At 42.4% G+C, this 10,531-nt stretch overlaps 11 non-coding genes across 11 annotated transcripts; all 11 read left to right on the forward strand.

Annotated features, from left to right (window-relative positions):
- The first annotated feature begins 586 nt into the window (after positions 1 to 586).
- trnay-gua (transfer RNA tyrosine (anticodon GUA)) lies at positions 587 to 675 on the forward strand. The gene is given in 2 exon segments: positions 587 to 623; positions 640 to 675. It is a non-coding gene; the product is annotated as a tRNA-Tyr (tRNA).
- A 784-nt stretch (positions 676 to 1,459) lies between these two features.
- On the forward strand, positions 1,460 to 1,548 carry trnay-gua (transfer RNA tyrosine (anticodon GUA)). Its single transcript is given in 2 exon segments — positions 1,460 to 1,496; positions 1,513 to 1,548. It is a non-coding gene; the product is annotated as a tRNA-Tyr (tRNA).
- A 782-nt stretch (positions 1,549 to 2,330) lies between these two features.
- trnay-gua (transfer RNA tyrosine (anticodon GUA)) lies at positions 2,331 to 2,419 on the forward strand. Its single transcript is given in 2 exon segments — positions 2,331 to 2,367; positions 2,384 to 2,419. It is a non-coding gene; the product is annotated as a tRNA-Tyr (tRNA).
- A 774-nt stretch (positions 2,420 to 3,193) lies between these two features.
- Positions 3,194 to 3,282, forward strand: trnay-gua (transfer RNA tyrosine (anticodon GUA)). Its single transcript is given in 2 exon segments — positions 3,194 to 3,230; positions 3,247 to 3,282. It is a non-coding gene; the product is annotated as a tRNA-Tyr (tRNA).
- Positions 3,283 to 4,066: 784 nt separating this feature from the next.
- Positions 4,067 to 4,155, forward strand: trnay-gua (transfer RNA tyrosine (anticodon GUA)). Its single transcript is given in 2 exon segments — positions 4,067 to 4,103; positions 4,120 to 4,155. It is a non-coding gene; the product is annotated as a tRNA-Tyr (tRNA).
- A 774-nt stretch (positions 4,156 to 4,929) lies between these two features.
- Positions 4,930 to 5,018, forward strand: trnay-gua (transfer RNA tyrosine (anticodon GUA)). Its single transcript is given in 2 exon segments — positions 4,930 to 4,966; positions 4,983 to 5,018. It is a non-coding gene; the product is annotated as a tRNA-Tyr (tRNA).
- A 785-nt stretch (positions 5,019 to 5,803) lies between these two features.
- On the forward strand, positions 5,804 to 5,892 carry trnay-gua (transfer RNA tyrosine (anticodon GUA)). The gene is given in 2 exon segments: positions 5,804 to 5,840; positions 5,857 to 5,892. It is a non-coding gene; the product is annotated as a tRNA-Tyr (tRNA).
- A 774-nt stretch (positions 5,893 to 6,666) lies between these two features.
- On the forward strand, positions 6,667 to 6,755 carry trnay-gua (transfer RNA tyrosine (anticodon GUA)). Its single transcript is given in 2 exon segments — positions 6,667 to 6,703; positions 6,720 to 6,755. It is a non-coding gene; the product is annotated as a tRNA-Tyr (tRNA).
- Positions 6,756 to 7,529: 774 nt separating this feature from the next.
- Positions 7,530 to 7,618, forward strand: trnay-gua (transfer RNA tyrosine (anticodon GUA)). Its single transcript is given in 2 exon segments — positions 7,530 to 7,566; positions 7,583 to 7,618. It is a non-coding gene; the product is annotated as a tRNA-Tyr (tRNA).
- Positions 7,619 to 8,402: 784 nt separating this feature from the next.
- Positions 8,403 to 8,491, forward strand: trnay-gua (transfer RNA tyrosine (anticodon GUA)). The gene is given in 2 exon segments: positions 8,403 to 8,439; positions 8,456 to 8,491. It is a non-coding gene; the product is annotated as a tRNA-Tyr (tRNA).
- A 774-nt stretch (positions 8,492 to 9,265) lies between these two features.
- trnay-gua (transfer RNA tyrosine (anticodon GUA)) lies at positions 9,266 to 9,354 on the forward strand. Its single transcript is given in 2 exon segments — positions 9,266 to 9,302; positions 9,319 to 9,354. It is a non-coding gene; the product is annotated as a tRNA-Tyr (tRNA).
- The last annotated feature ends 1,177 nt before the right edge of the window (positions 9,355 to 10,531 follow it).

Below are 10,531 nucleotides of genomic sequence, written 5' to 3' on the forward strand. Positions count from 1 at the left end.
CAAGTCCTTAGGTCAAAAAAGACTGATCTACATTAAAGGTCGCTGACATTAAACTCCCACCGTCCTACAATCAAGTATACATTTGAGGGACACTGTAGGTGTATGGGAAATATCAAAACAGCTTCCTGTACTCCCTTTGACTTGATAAGGTGAAGGGTTCTAAGTCAGTAGCTATAGGTGCCCATGCAGTGTAACACACAGCGAACATAAGACATGTTCCAGACAGGTTAGGACAATTTTCAGAGAAAAAGTTGGGTGCAATCCCATGGTCCAACAGCATTGGATCTACCAACAGTAAGGTAAGTGACATTCAAAAAAACACAGTCCTATGCTCTAGTATCAATTTCTCAAAATTGCTCCCTGTACTCCCCTGCGTCTGAACGCAGCCCAAGAGTTGGAAAAAGGAAGGATACTCATGTTGATGTGAAATATGTTCAGTGCCTCAGGCATGAAGGAACATGTAGAGTCAGACAGATACAGTTTTGTTATGTTCAAGTCCTTGCAACATGGAATTCTTGCAAAACACAGACTCTGTTAGGTCCCATGTATCCGATGGTCCAACAAACCAGACACTGCACATGTGATCCCTTCGATAGCTCAGTTGGTAGAGCGGAGGACTGTAGGTGTATGGGAACAGGAATCCTTAGGTCGCTGGTTCAACTCCGGCTCGGAGGAGATTTTACAATACCTTCTGTCTGTTCTGATTGAACGCAGCTAAAAACGAAAAAATTGATTGCAATGGCGTGTAATACCATTTCATAGTATAGCTGTACTCCTTTGAGTGATCAGTTGGAAAAGCAAAGACTTCTCTGTGTGTTGGAAGAAGACATGTTTCCTCCCACTTTACTCTAGTTTTCAGTCAGAAAGTAGGGCCAAGTCCTTAGGTCAAAAAAGACTGATCTACATTAAAGGTCGCTGACATTAAACTCCCACCGTCCTATAATCAAGTATACATTTGAGGGACACTGTAGGTGTATGGGAAATATCAAAACAGCTTCCTGTACTCCCTTTGACTTGATAAGGTGAAGGGTTCTAAGTCAGTAGCTATAGGTGCCCATGCAGTGTAACACACAGCGAACATAAGACATGTTCCAGACAGGTTAGGACAATTTTCAGAGAAAAAGTTGGGTGCAATCCCATGGTCCAACAGCGTTGGATCTACCAACAGTAAGGTAAGTGACATTCAAAAAAACACAGTCCTATGCTCTAGTATCAATTTCTCAAAATTGCTCCCTGTACTCCCCTGCGTCTGAACGCAGCCCAAGAGTTGGAAAAAGGAAGGATACTCATGTTGATGTGAAATATGTTCAGTGCCTCAGGCATGAAGGAACATGTAGAGTCAGACAGATACAGTTTTGTTATGTTCAAGTCCTTGCAACATGGAATTCTTGCAAAACACAGACTCTGTTAGGTCCCATGTATCCGATGGTCCAACAAACCAGACACTGCACATGTAAGCCCTTCGATAGCTCAGTTGGTAGAGCGGAGGACTGTAGGTGTATGGGAACAGGAATCCTTAGGTCGCTAGTTCAACTCCGGCTCGGAGGAAATTTTACAATACCTTCTGTCTGTTCTGATTGAACGCAGCTAAAAACGAAAAAATTGATTGCAATGGCGTGTAATACCATTTCATAGTATAGCTGTACTCCTTTGAGTGATCAGTTGGAAAAGCAAAGACTTCTCTGTGTGTTGGAAGAAGACATGTTTCCTCCCACTTTACTCTAGTTTTCAGTCAGAAAGTAGGGCCAAGTCCTTAGGTCAAAAAAGACTGATCTACATTAAAGGTCGCTGACATTAAACTCCCACCGTCCTACAATCAAGTATACATTTGAGGGACACTGTAGGTGTATGGGAAATATCAAAACAGCTTCCTGTACTCCCTTTGACTTGATAAGGTGAAGGGTTCTAAGTCAGTAGCTATAGGTGCCCATGCAGTGTAACACACAGCGAACATAAGACATGTTCCAGACAGGTTAGGACAATTTTCAGAGAAAAAGTTGGGTGCAATCCCATGGTCCAACAGCGTTGGATCTACCAACAGTAAGGTAAGTGACATTCAAAAAAACACAGTCCTATGCTCTAGTATCAATTTCTCAAAATTGCTCCCTGTACTCCCCTGCGTCTGAACGCAGCCCAAGAGTTGGAAAAAGGAAGGATACTCATGTTGATGTGAAATATGTTCAGTGCCTCAGGCATGAAGGAACATGTAGAGTCAGACAGATACAGTTTTGTTATGTTCAAGTCCTTGCAACATGGAATTCTTGCAAAACACACTCTGTTAGGTCCCATGTATCCGATGGTCCAACAAACCAGACACTGCACATGTGATCCCTTCGATAGCTCAGTTGGTAGAGCGGAGGACTGTAGGTGTATGGGAACAGGAATCCTTAGGTCGCTGGTTCAACTCTGGCTCGGAGGAGATTTTACAAAACCTTCTGTCTGTTCTGATTGAACGCAGCTAAAAACGAAAAAATTGATTGCAATGGCGTGTAATACCATTTCATAGTATAGCTGTACTCCTTTGAGTGATCAGTTGGAAAAGCAAAGACTTCTCTGTGTGTTGGAAGAAGACATGTTTCCTCCCACTTTACTCTAGTTTTCAGTCAGAAAGTAGGGCCAAGTCCTTAGGTCAAAAAAGACTGATCTACATTAAAGGTCGCTGACATTAAACTCCCACCGTCCTACAATCAAGTATACATTTGAGGGACACTGTAGGTGTATGGGAAATATCAAAACAGCTTCCTGTACTCCCTTTGACTTGATAAGGTGAAGGGTTCTAAGTCAGTGCCCATGCAGTGTAACACACAGCGAACATAAGACATGTTCCAGACAGGTTAGGACAATTTTCAGAGAAAAAGTTGGGTGCAATCCCATGGTCCAACAGCGTTGGATCTACCAACAGTAAGGTAAGTGACATTCAAAAAAACACAGTCCTATGCTCTAGTATCAATTTCTCAAAATTGCTCCCTGTACTCCCCTGCGTCTGAACGCAGCCCAAGAGTTGGAAAAAGGAAGGATACTCATGTTGATGTGAAATATGTTCAGTGCCTCAGGCATGAAGGAACATGTAGAGTCAGACAGATACAGTTTTGTTATGTTCAAGTCCTTGCAACATGGAATTCTTGCAAAACACAGACTCTGTTAGGTCCCATGTATCCGATGGTCCAACAAACCAGACACTGCACATGTGATCCCTTCGATAGCTCAGTTGGTAGAGCGGAGGACTGTAGGTGTATGGGAACAGGAATCCTTAGGTCGCTGGTTCAACTCCGGCTCGGAGGAGATTTTACAATACCTTCTGTCTGTTCTGATTGAACGCAGCTAAAAACGAAAAAATTGATTGCAATGGCGTGTAATACCATTTCATAGTATAGCTGTACTCCTTTGAGTGATCAGTTGGAAAAGCAAAGACTTCTCTGTGTGTTGGAAGAAGACATGTTTCCTCCCACTTTACTCTAGTTTTCAGTCAGAAAGTAGGGCCAAGTCCTTAGGTCAAAAAAGACTGATCTACATTAAAGGTCGCTGACATTAAACTCCCACCGTCCTACAATCAAGTATACATTTGAGGGACACTGTAGGTGTATGGGAAATATCAAAACAGCTTCCTGTACTCCCTTTGACTTGATAAGGTGAAGGGTTCTAAGTCAGTAGCTATAGGTGCCCATGCAGTGTAACACACAGCGAACATAAGACATGTTCCAGACAGGTTAGGACAATTTTCAGAGAAAAAGTTGGGTGCAATCCCATGGTCCAACAGCGTTGGATCTACCAACAGTAAGGTAAGTGACATTCAAAAAAACACAGTCCTATGCTCTAGTATCAATTTCTCAAAATTGCTCCCTGTACTCCCCTGCGTCTGAACGCAGCCCAAGAGTTGGAAAAAGGAAGGATACTCATGTTGATGTGAAATATGTTCAGTGCCTCAGGCATGAAGGAACATGTAGAGTCAGACAGATACAGTTTTGTTATGTTCAAGTCCTTGCAACATGGAATTCTTGCAAAACACAGACTCTGTTAGGTCCCATGTATCCGATGGTCCAACAAACCAGACACTGCACATGTGATCCCTTCGATAGCTCAGTTGGTAGAGCGGAGGACTGTAGGTGTATGGGAACAGGAATCCTTAGGTCGCTGGTTCAACTCCGGCTCGGAGGAGATTTTACAATACCTTCTGTCTGTTCTGATTGAACGCAGCTAAAAACGAAAAAATTGATTGCAATGGCGTGTAATACCATTTCATAGTATAGCTGTACTCCTTTGAGTGATCAGTTGGAAAAGCAAAGACTTCTCTGTGTGTTGGAAGAAGACATGTTTCCTCCCACTTTACTCTAGTTTTCAGTCAGAAAGTAGGGCCAAGTCCTTAGGTCAAAAAAGACTGATCTACATTAAAGGTCGCTAACATTAAACTCCCACCGTCCTACAATCAAGTATACATTTGAGGGACACTGTAGGTGTATGGGAAATATCAAAACAGCTTCCTGTACTCCCTTTGACTTGATAAGGTGAAGGGTTCTAAGTCAGTGCCCATGCAGTGTAACACACAGCGAACATAAGACATGTTCCAGACAGGTTAGGACAATTTTCAGAGAAAAAGTTGGGTGCAATCCCATGGTCCAACAGCGTTGGATCTACCAACAGTAAGGTAAGTGACATTCAAAAAAACACAGTCCTATGCTCTAGTATCAATTTCTCAAAATTGCTCCCTGTACTCCCCTGCGTCTGAACGCAGCCCAAGAGTTGGAAAAAGGAAGGATACTCATGTTGATGTGAAATATGTTCAGTGCCTCAGGCATGAAGGAACATGTAGAGTCAGACAGATACAGTTTTGTTATGTTCAAGTCCTTGCAACATGGAATTCTTGCAAAACACAGACTCTGTTAGGTCCCATGTATCCGATGGTCCAACAAACCAGACACTGCACATGTAAGCCCTTCGATAGCTCAGTTGGTAGAGCGGAGGACTGTAGGTGTATGGGAACAGGAATCCTTAGGTCGCTAGTTCAACTCCGGCTCGGAGGAAATTTTACAATACCTTCTGTCTGTTCTGATTGAACGCAGCTAAAAACGAAAAAATTGATTGCAATGGCGTGTAATACCATTTCATAGTATAGCTGTACTCCTTTGAGTGATCAGTTGGAAAAGCAAAGACTTCTCTGTGTGTTGGAAGAAGACATGTTTCCTCCCACTTTACTCTAGTTTTCAGTCAGAAAGTAGGGCCAAGTCCTTAGGTCAAAAAAGACTGATCTACATTAAAGGTCGCTGACATTAAACTCCCACCGTCCTACAATCAAGTATACATTTGAGGGACACTGTAGGTGTATGGGAAATATCAAAACAGCTTCCTGTACTCCCTTTGACTTGATAAGGTGAAGGGTTCTAAGTCAGTAGCTATAGGTGCCCATGCAGTGTAACACACAGCGAACATAAGACATGTTCCAGACAGGTTAGGACAATTTTCAGAGAAAAAGTTGGGTGCAATCCCATGGTCCAACAGCATTGGATCTACCAACAGTAAGGTAAGTGACATTCAAAAAAAACACAGTCCTATGCTCTAGTATCAATTTCTCAAAATTGCTCCCTGTACTCCCCTGCGTCTGAACGCAGCCCAAGAGTTGGAAAAAGGAAGGATACTCATGTTGATGTGAAATATGTTCAGTGCCTCAGGCATGAAGGAACATGTAGAGTCAGACAGATACAGTTTTGTTATGTTCAAGTCCTTGCAACATGGAATTCTTGCAAAACACAGACTCTGTTAGGTCCCATGTATCCGATGGTCCAACAAACCAGACACTGCACATGTGATCCCTTCGATAGCTCAGTTGGTAGAGTGGAGGACTGTAGGTGTATGGGAACAGGAATCCTTAGGTCGCTGGTTCAACTCCGGCTTGGAGGAGATTTTACAATACCTTCTGTCTGTTCTGATTGAACGCAGCTAAAAACGAAAAAATTGATTGCAATGGCGTGTAATACCATTTCATAGTATAGCTGTACTCCTTTGAGTGATCAGTTGGAAAAGCAAAGACTTCTCTGTGTGTTGGAAGAAGACATGTTTCCTCCCACTTTACTCTAGTTTTCAGTCAGAAAGTAGGGCCAAGTCCTTAGGTCAAAAAAGACTGATCTACATTAAAGGTCGCTGACATTAAACTCCCACCGTCCTACAATCAAGTATACATTTGAGGGACACTGTAGGTGTATGGGAAATATCAAAACAGCTTCCTGTACTCCCTTTGACTTGATAAGGTGAAGGGTTCTAAGTCAGTGCCCATGCAGTGTAACACACAGCGAACATAAGACATGTTCCAGACAGGTTAGGACAATTTTCAGAGAAAAAGTTGGGTGCAATCCCATGGTCCAACAGCGTTGGATCTACCAACAGTAAGGTAAGTGACATTCAAAAAAACACAGTCCTATGCTCTAGTATCAATTTCTCAAAATTGCTCCCTGTACTCCCCTGCGTCTGAACGCAGCCCAAGAGTTGGAAAAAGGAAGGATACTCATGTTGATGTGAAATATGTTCAGTGCCTCAGGCATGAAGGAACATGTAGAGTCAGACAGATACAGTTTTGTTATGTTCAAGTCCTTGCAACATGGAATTCTTGCAAAACACAGACTCTGTTAGGTCCCATGTATCCGATGGTCCAACAAACCAGACACTGCACATGTGATCCCTTCGATAGCTCAGTTGGTAGAGCGGAGGACTGTAGGTGTATGGGAACAGGAATCCTTAGGTCGCTGGTTCAACTCCGGCTCGGAGGAGATTTTACAATACCTTCTGTCTGTTCTGATTGAACGCAGCTAAAAACGAAAAAATTGATTGCAATGGCGTGTAATACCATTTCATAGTATAGCTGTACTCCTTTGAGTGATCAGTTGGAAAAGCAAAGACTTCTCTGTGTGTTGGAAGAAGACATGTTTCCTCCCACTTTACTCTAGTTTTCAGTCAGAAAGTAGGGCCAAGTCCTTAGGTCAAAAAAGACTGATCTACATTAAAGGTCGCTAACATTAAACTCCCACCGTCCTACAATCAAGTATACATTTGAGGGACACTGTAGGTGTATGGGAAATATCAAAACAGCTTCCTGTACTCCCTTTGACTTGATAAGGTGAAGGGTTCTAAGTCAGTGCCCATGCAGTGTAACACACAGCGAACATAAGACATGTTCCAGACAGGTTAGGACAATTTTCAGAGAAAAAGTTGGGTGCAATCCCATGGTCCAACAGCGTTGGATCTACCAACAGTAAGGTAAGTGACATTCAAAAAAACACAGTCCTATGCTCTAGTATCAATTTCTCAAAATTGCTCCCTGTACTCCCCTGCGTCTGAACGCAGCCCAAGAGTTGGAAAAAGGAAGGATACTCATGTTGATGTGAAATATGTTCAGTGCCTCAGGCATGAAGGAACATGTAGAGTCAGACAGATACAGTTTTGTTATGTTCAAGTCCTTGCAACATGGAATTCTTGCAAAACACAGACTCTGTTAGGTCCCATGTATCCGATGGTCCAACAAACCAGACACTGCACATGTGATCCCTTCGATAGCTCAGTTGGTAGAGCGGAGGACTGTAGGTGTATGGGAACAGGAATCCTTAGGTCGCTGGTTCAACTCCGGCTCGGAGGAGATTTTACAATACCTTCTGTCTGTTCTGATTGAACGCAGCTAAAAACGAAAAAATTGATTGCAATGGCGTGTAATACCATTTCATAGTATAGCTGTACTCCTTTGAGTGATCAGTTGGAAAAGCAAAGACTTCTCTGTGTGTTGGAAGAAGACATGTTTCCTCCCACTTTACTCTAGTTTTCAGTCAGAAAGTAGGGCCAAGTCCTTAGGTCAAAAAAGACTGATCTACATTAAAGGTCGCTGACATTAAACTCCCACCGTCCTACAATCAAGTATACATTTGAGGGACACTGTAGGTGTATGGGAAATATCAAAACAGCTTCCTGTACTCCCTTTGACTTGATAAGGTGAAGGGTTCTAAGTCAGTAGCTATAGGTGCCCATGCAGTGTAACACACAGCGAACATAAGACATGTTCCAGACAGGTTAGGACAATTTTCAGAGAAAAAGTTGGGTGCAATCCCATGGTCCAACAGCGTTGGATCTACCAACAGTAAGGTAAGTGACATTCAAAAAAACACAGTCCTATGCTCTAGTATCAATTTCTCAAAATTGCTCCCTGTACTCCCCTGCGTCTGAACGCAGCCCAAGAGTTGGAAAAAGGAAGGATACTCATGTTGATGTGAAATATGTTCAGTGCCTCAGGCATGAAGGAACATGTAGAGTCAGACAGATACAGTTTTGTTATGTTCAAGTCCTTGCAACATGGAATTCTTGCAAAACACAGACTCTGTTAGGTCCCATGTATCCGATGGTCCAACAAACCAGACACTGCACATGTGATCCCTTCGATAGCTCAGTTGGTAGAGTGGAGGACTGTAGGTGTATGGGAACAGGAATCCTTAGGTCGCTAGTTCAACTCCGGCTCGGAGGAGATTTTACAATACCTTCTGTCTGTTCTGATTGAACGCAGCTAAAAACGAAAAAATTGATTGCAATGGCGTGTAATACCATTTCATAGTATAGCTGTACTCCTTTGAGTGATCAGTTGGAAAAGCAAAGACTTCTCTGTGTGTTGGAAGAAGACATGTTTCCTCCCACTTTACTCTAGTTTTCAGTCAGAAAGTAGGGCCAAGTCCTTAGGTCAAAAAAGACTGATCTACATTAAAGGTCGCTGACATTAAACTCCCACCGTCCTACAATCAAGTATACATTTGAGGGACACTGTAGGTGTATGGGAAATATCAAAACAGCTTCCTGTACTCCCTTTGACTTGATAAGGTGAAGGGTTCTAAGTCAGTGCCCATGCAGTGTAACACACAGCGAACATAAGACATGTTCCAGACAGGTTAGGACAATTTTCAGAGAAAAAGTTGGGTGCAATCCCATGGTCCAACAGCGTTGGATCTACCAACAGTAAGGTAAGTGACATTCAAAAAAACACAGTCCTATGCTCTAGTATCAATTTCTCAAAATTGCTCCCTGTACTCCCCTGCGTCTGAACGCAGCCCAAGAGTTGGAAAAAGGAAGGATACTCATGTTGATGTGAAATATGTTCAGTGCCTCAGGCATGAAGGAACATGTAGAGTCAGACAGATACAGTTTTGTTATGTTCAAGTCCTTGCAACATGGAATTCTTGCAAAACACAGACTCTGTTAGGTCCCATGTATCCGATGGTCCAACAAACCAGACACTGCACATGTGATCCCTTCGATAGCTCAGTTGGTAGAGCGGAGGACTGTAGGTGTATGGGAACAGGAATCCTTAGGTCGCTGGTTCAACTCTGGCTCGGAGGAGATTTTACAATACCTTCTGTCTGTTCTGATTGAACGCAGCTAAAAACGAAAAAATTGATTGCAATGGCGTGTAATACCATTTCATAGTATAGCTGTACTCCTTTGAGTGATCAGTTGGAAAAGCAAAGACTTCTCTGTGTGTTGGAAGAAGACATGTTTCCTCCCACTTTACTCTAGTTTTCAGTCAGAAAGTAGGGCCAAGTCCTTAGGTCAAAAAAGACTGATCTACATTAAAGGTCGCTGACATTAAACTCCCACCGTCCTACAATCAAGTATACATTTGAGGGACACTGTAGGTGTATGGGAAATATCAAAACAGCTTCCTGTACTCCCTTTGACTTGATAAGGTGAAGGGTTCTAAGTCAGCGCCCATGCAGTGTAACACACAGCGAACATAAGACATGTTCCAGACAGGTTAGGACAATTTTCAGAGAAAAAGTTGGGTGCAATCCCATGGTCCAACAGCGTTGGATCTACCAACAGTAAGGTAAGTGGCATTCAAAAAAGCACAGTCCTATGCTCTAGTATCAATTTTTCAAATTTGCTCCCTTGTACTCCCAGTATTAAGGTAAGTGACATAAAAAAAAACAAAAAACACAGTACTATGCTCTATTATCAATTTCTGTACAATTGAGAAGTCAAAATTGTTAGCTTTACTCCCCTGCGTCTGAACGCAGCCCAAGAGTTGAAAAATAGAAGGATACTCATGTTGATATGGATAATGTTCAGTGCCTTAGGCATGAAGGAACATGGCATAAATTACACCATTTCTTTATGTATAAAGAAAGCAAAACTGTTAAAAGTACCACATTTTTCCTCCTCCTGCTCATGCTGAACATTTGAAATTTACCTCTGTAACAAGGCCTACGTCCTTCAAGACCGATTAGTATAGACTGGTAAGTAAAAATTAGACACCCATGTCCTAAAATGGGAACATGGTTATGATGAAAACTTCTTTTTGATCAGCGGTAGTGGACATCAATGACAGTTGTGTCACTGTCATCTGATGGGATCTTCCCTGTTTTCTCTGTATTATTGTAGAGGGTTTACCTTGCAATATAAAGCAGCTTGAGGCAAATGTTGTTAAAAATTAAATCTACTAATCTATCCATGATAAATGACAAGCAAACAAGGACGCTACTTGTTCAAGTCAACTGGCACAGGTCAGTCTTTCCAA

This window comes from Rhamphochromis longiceps, linkage group LG10 (assembly GCF_057381845.1).
Source record: "Rhamphochromis longiceps isolate RC_006_pf linkage group LG10, R_longiceps_female_GT1.1, whole genome shotgun sequence".
Taxonomy (NCBI): Eukaryota; Metazoa; Chordata; class Actinopteri; order Cichliformes; family Cichlidae; genus Rhamphochromis; species Rhamphochromis longiceps.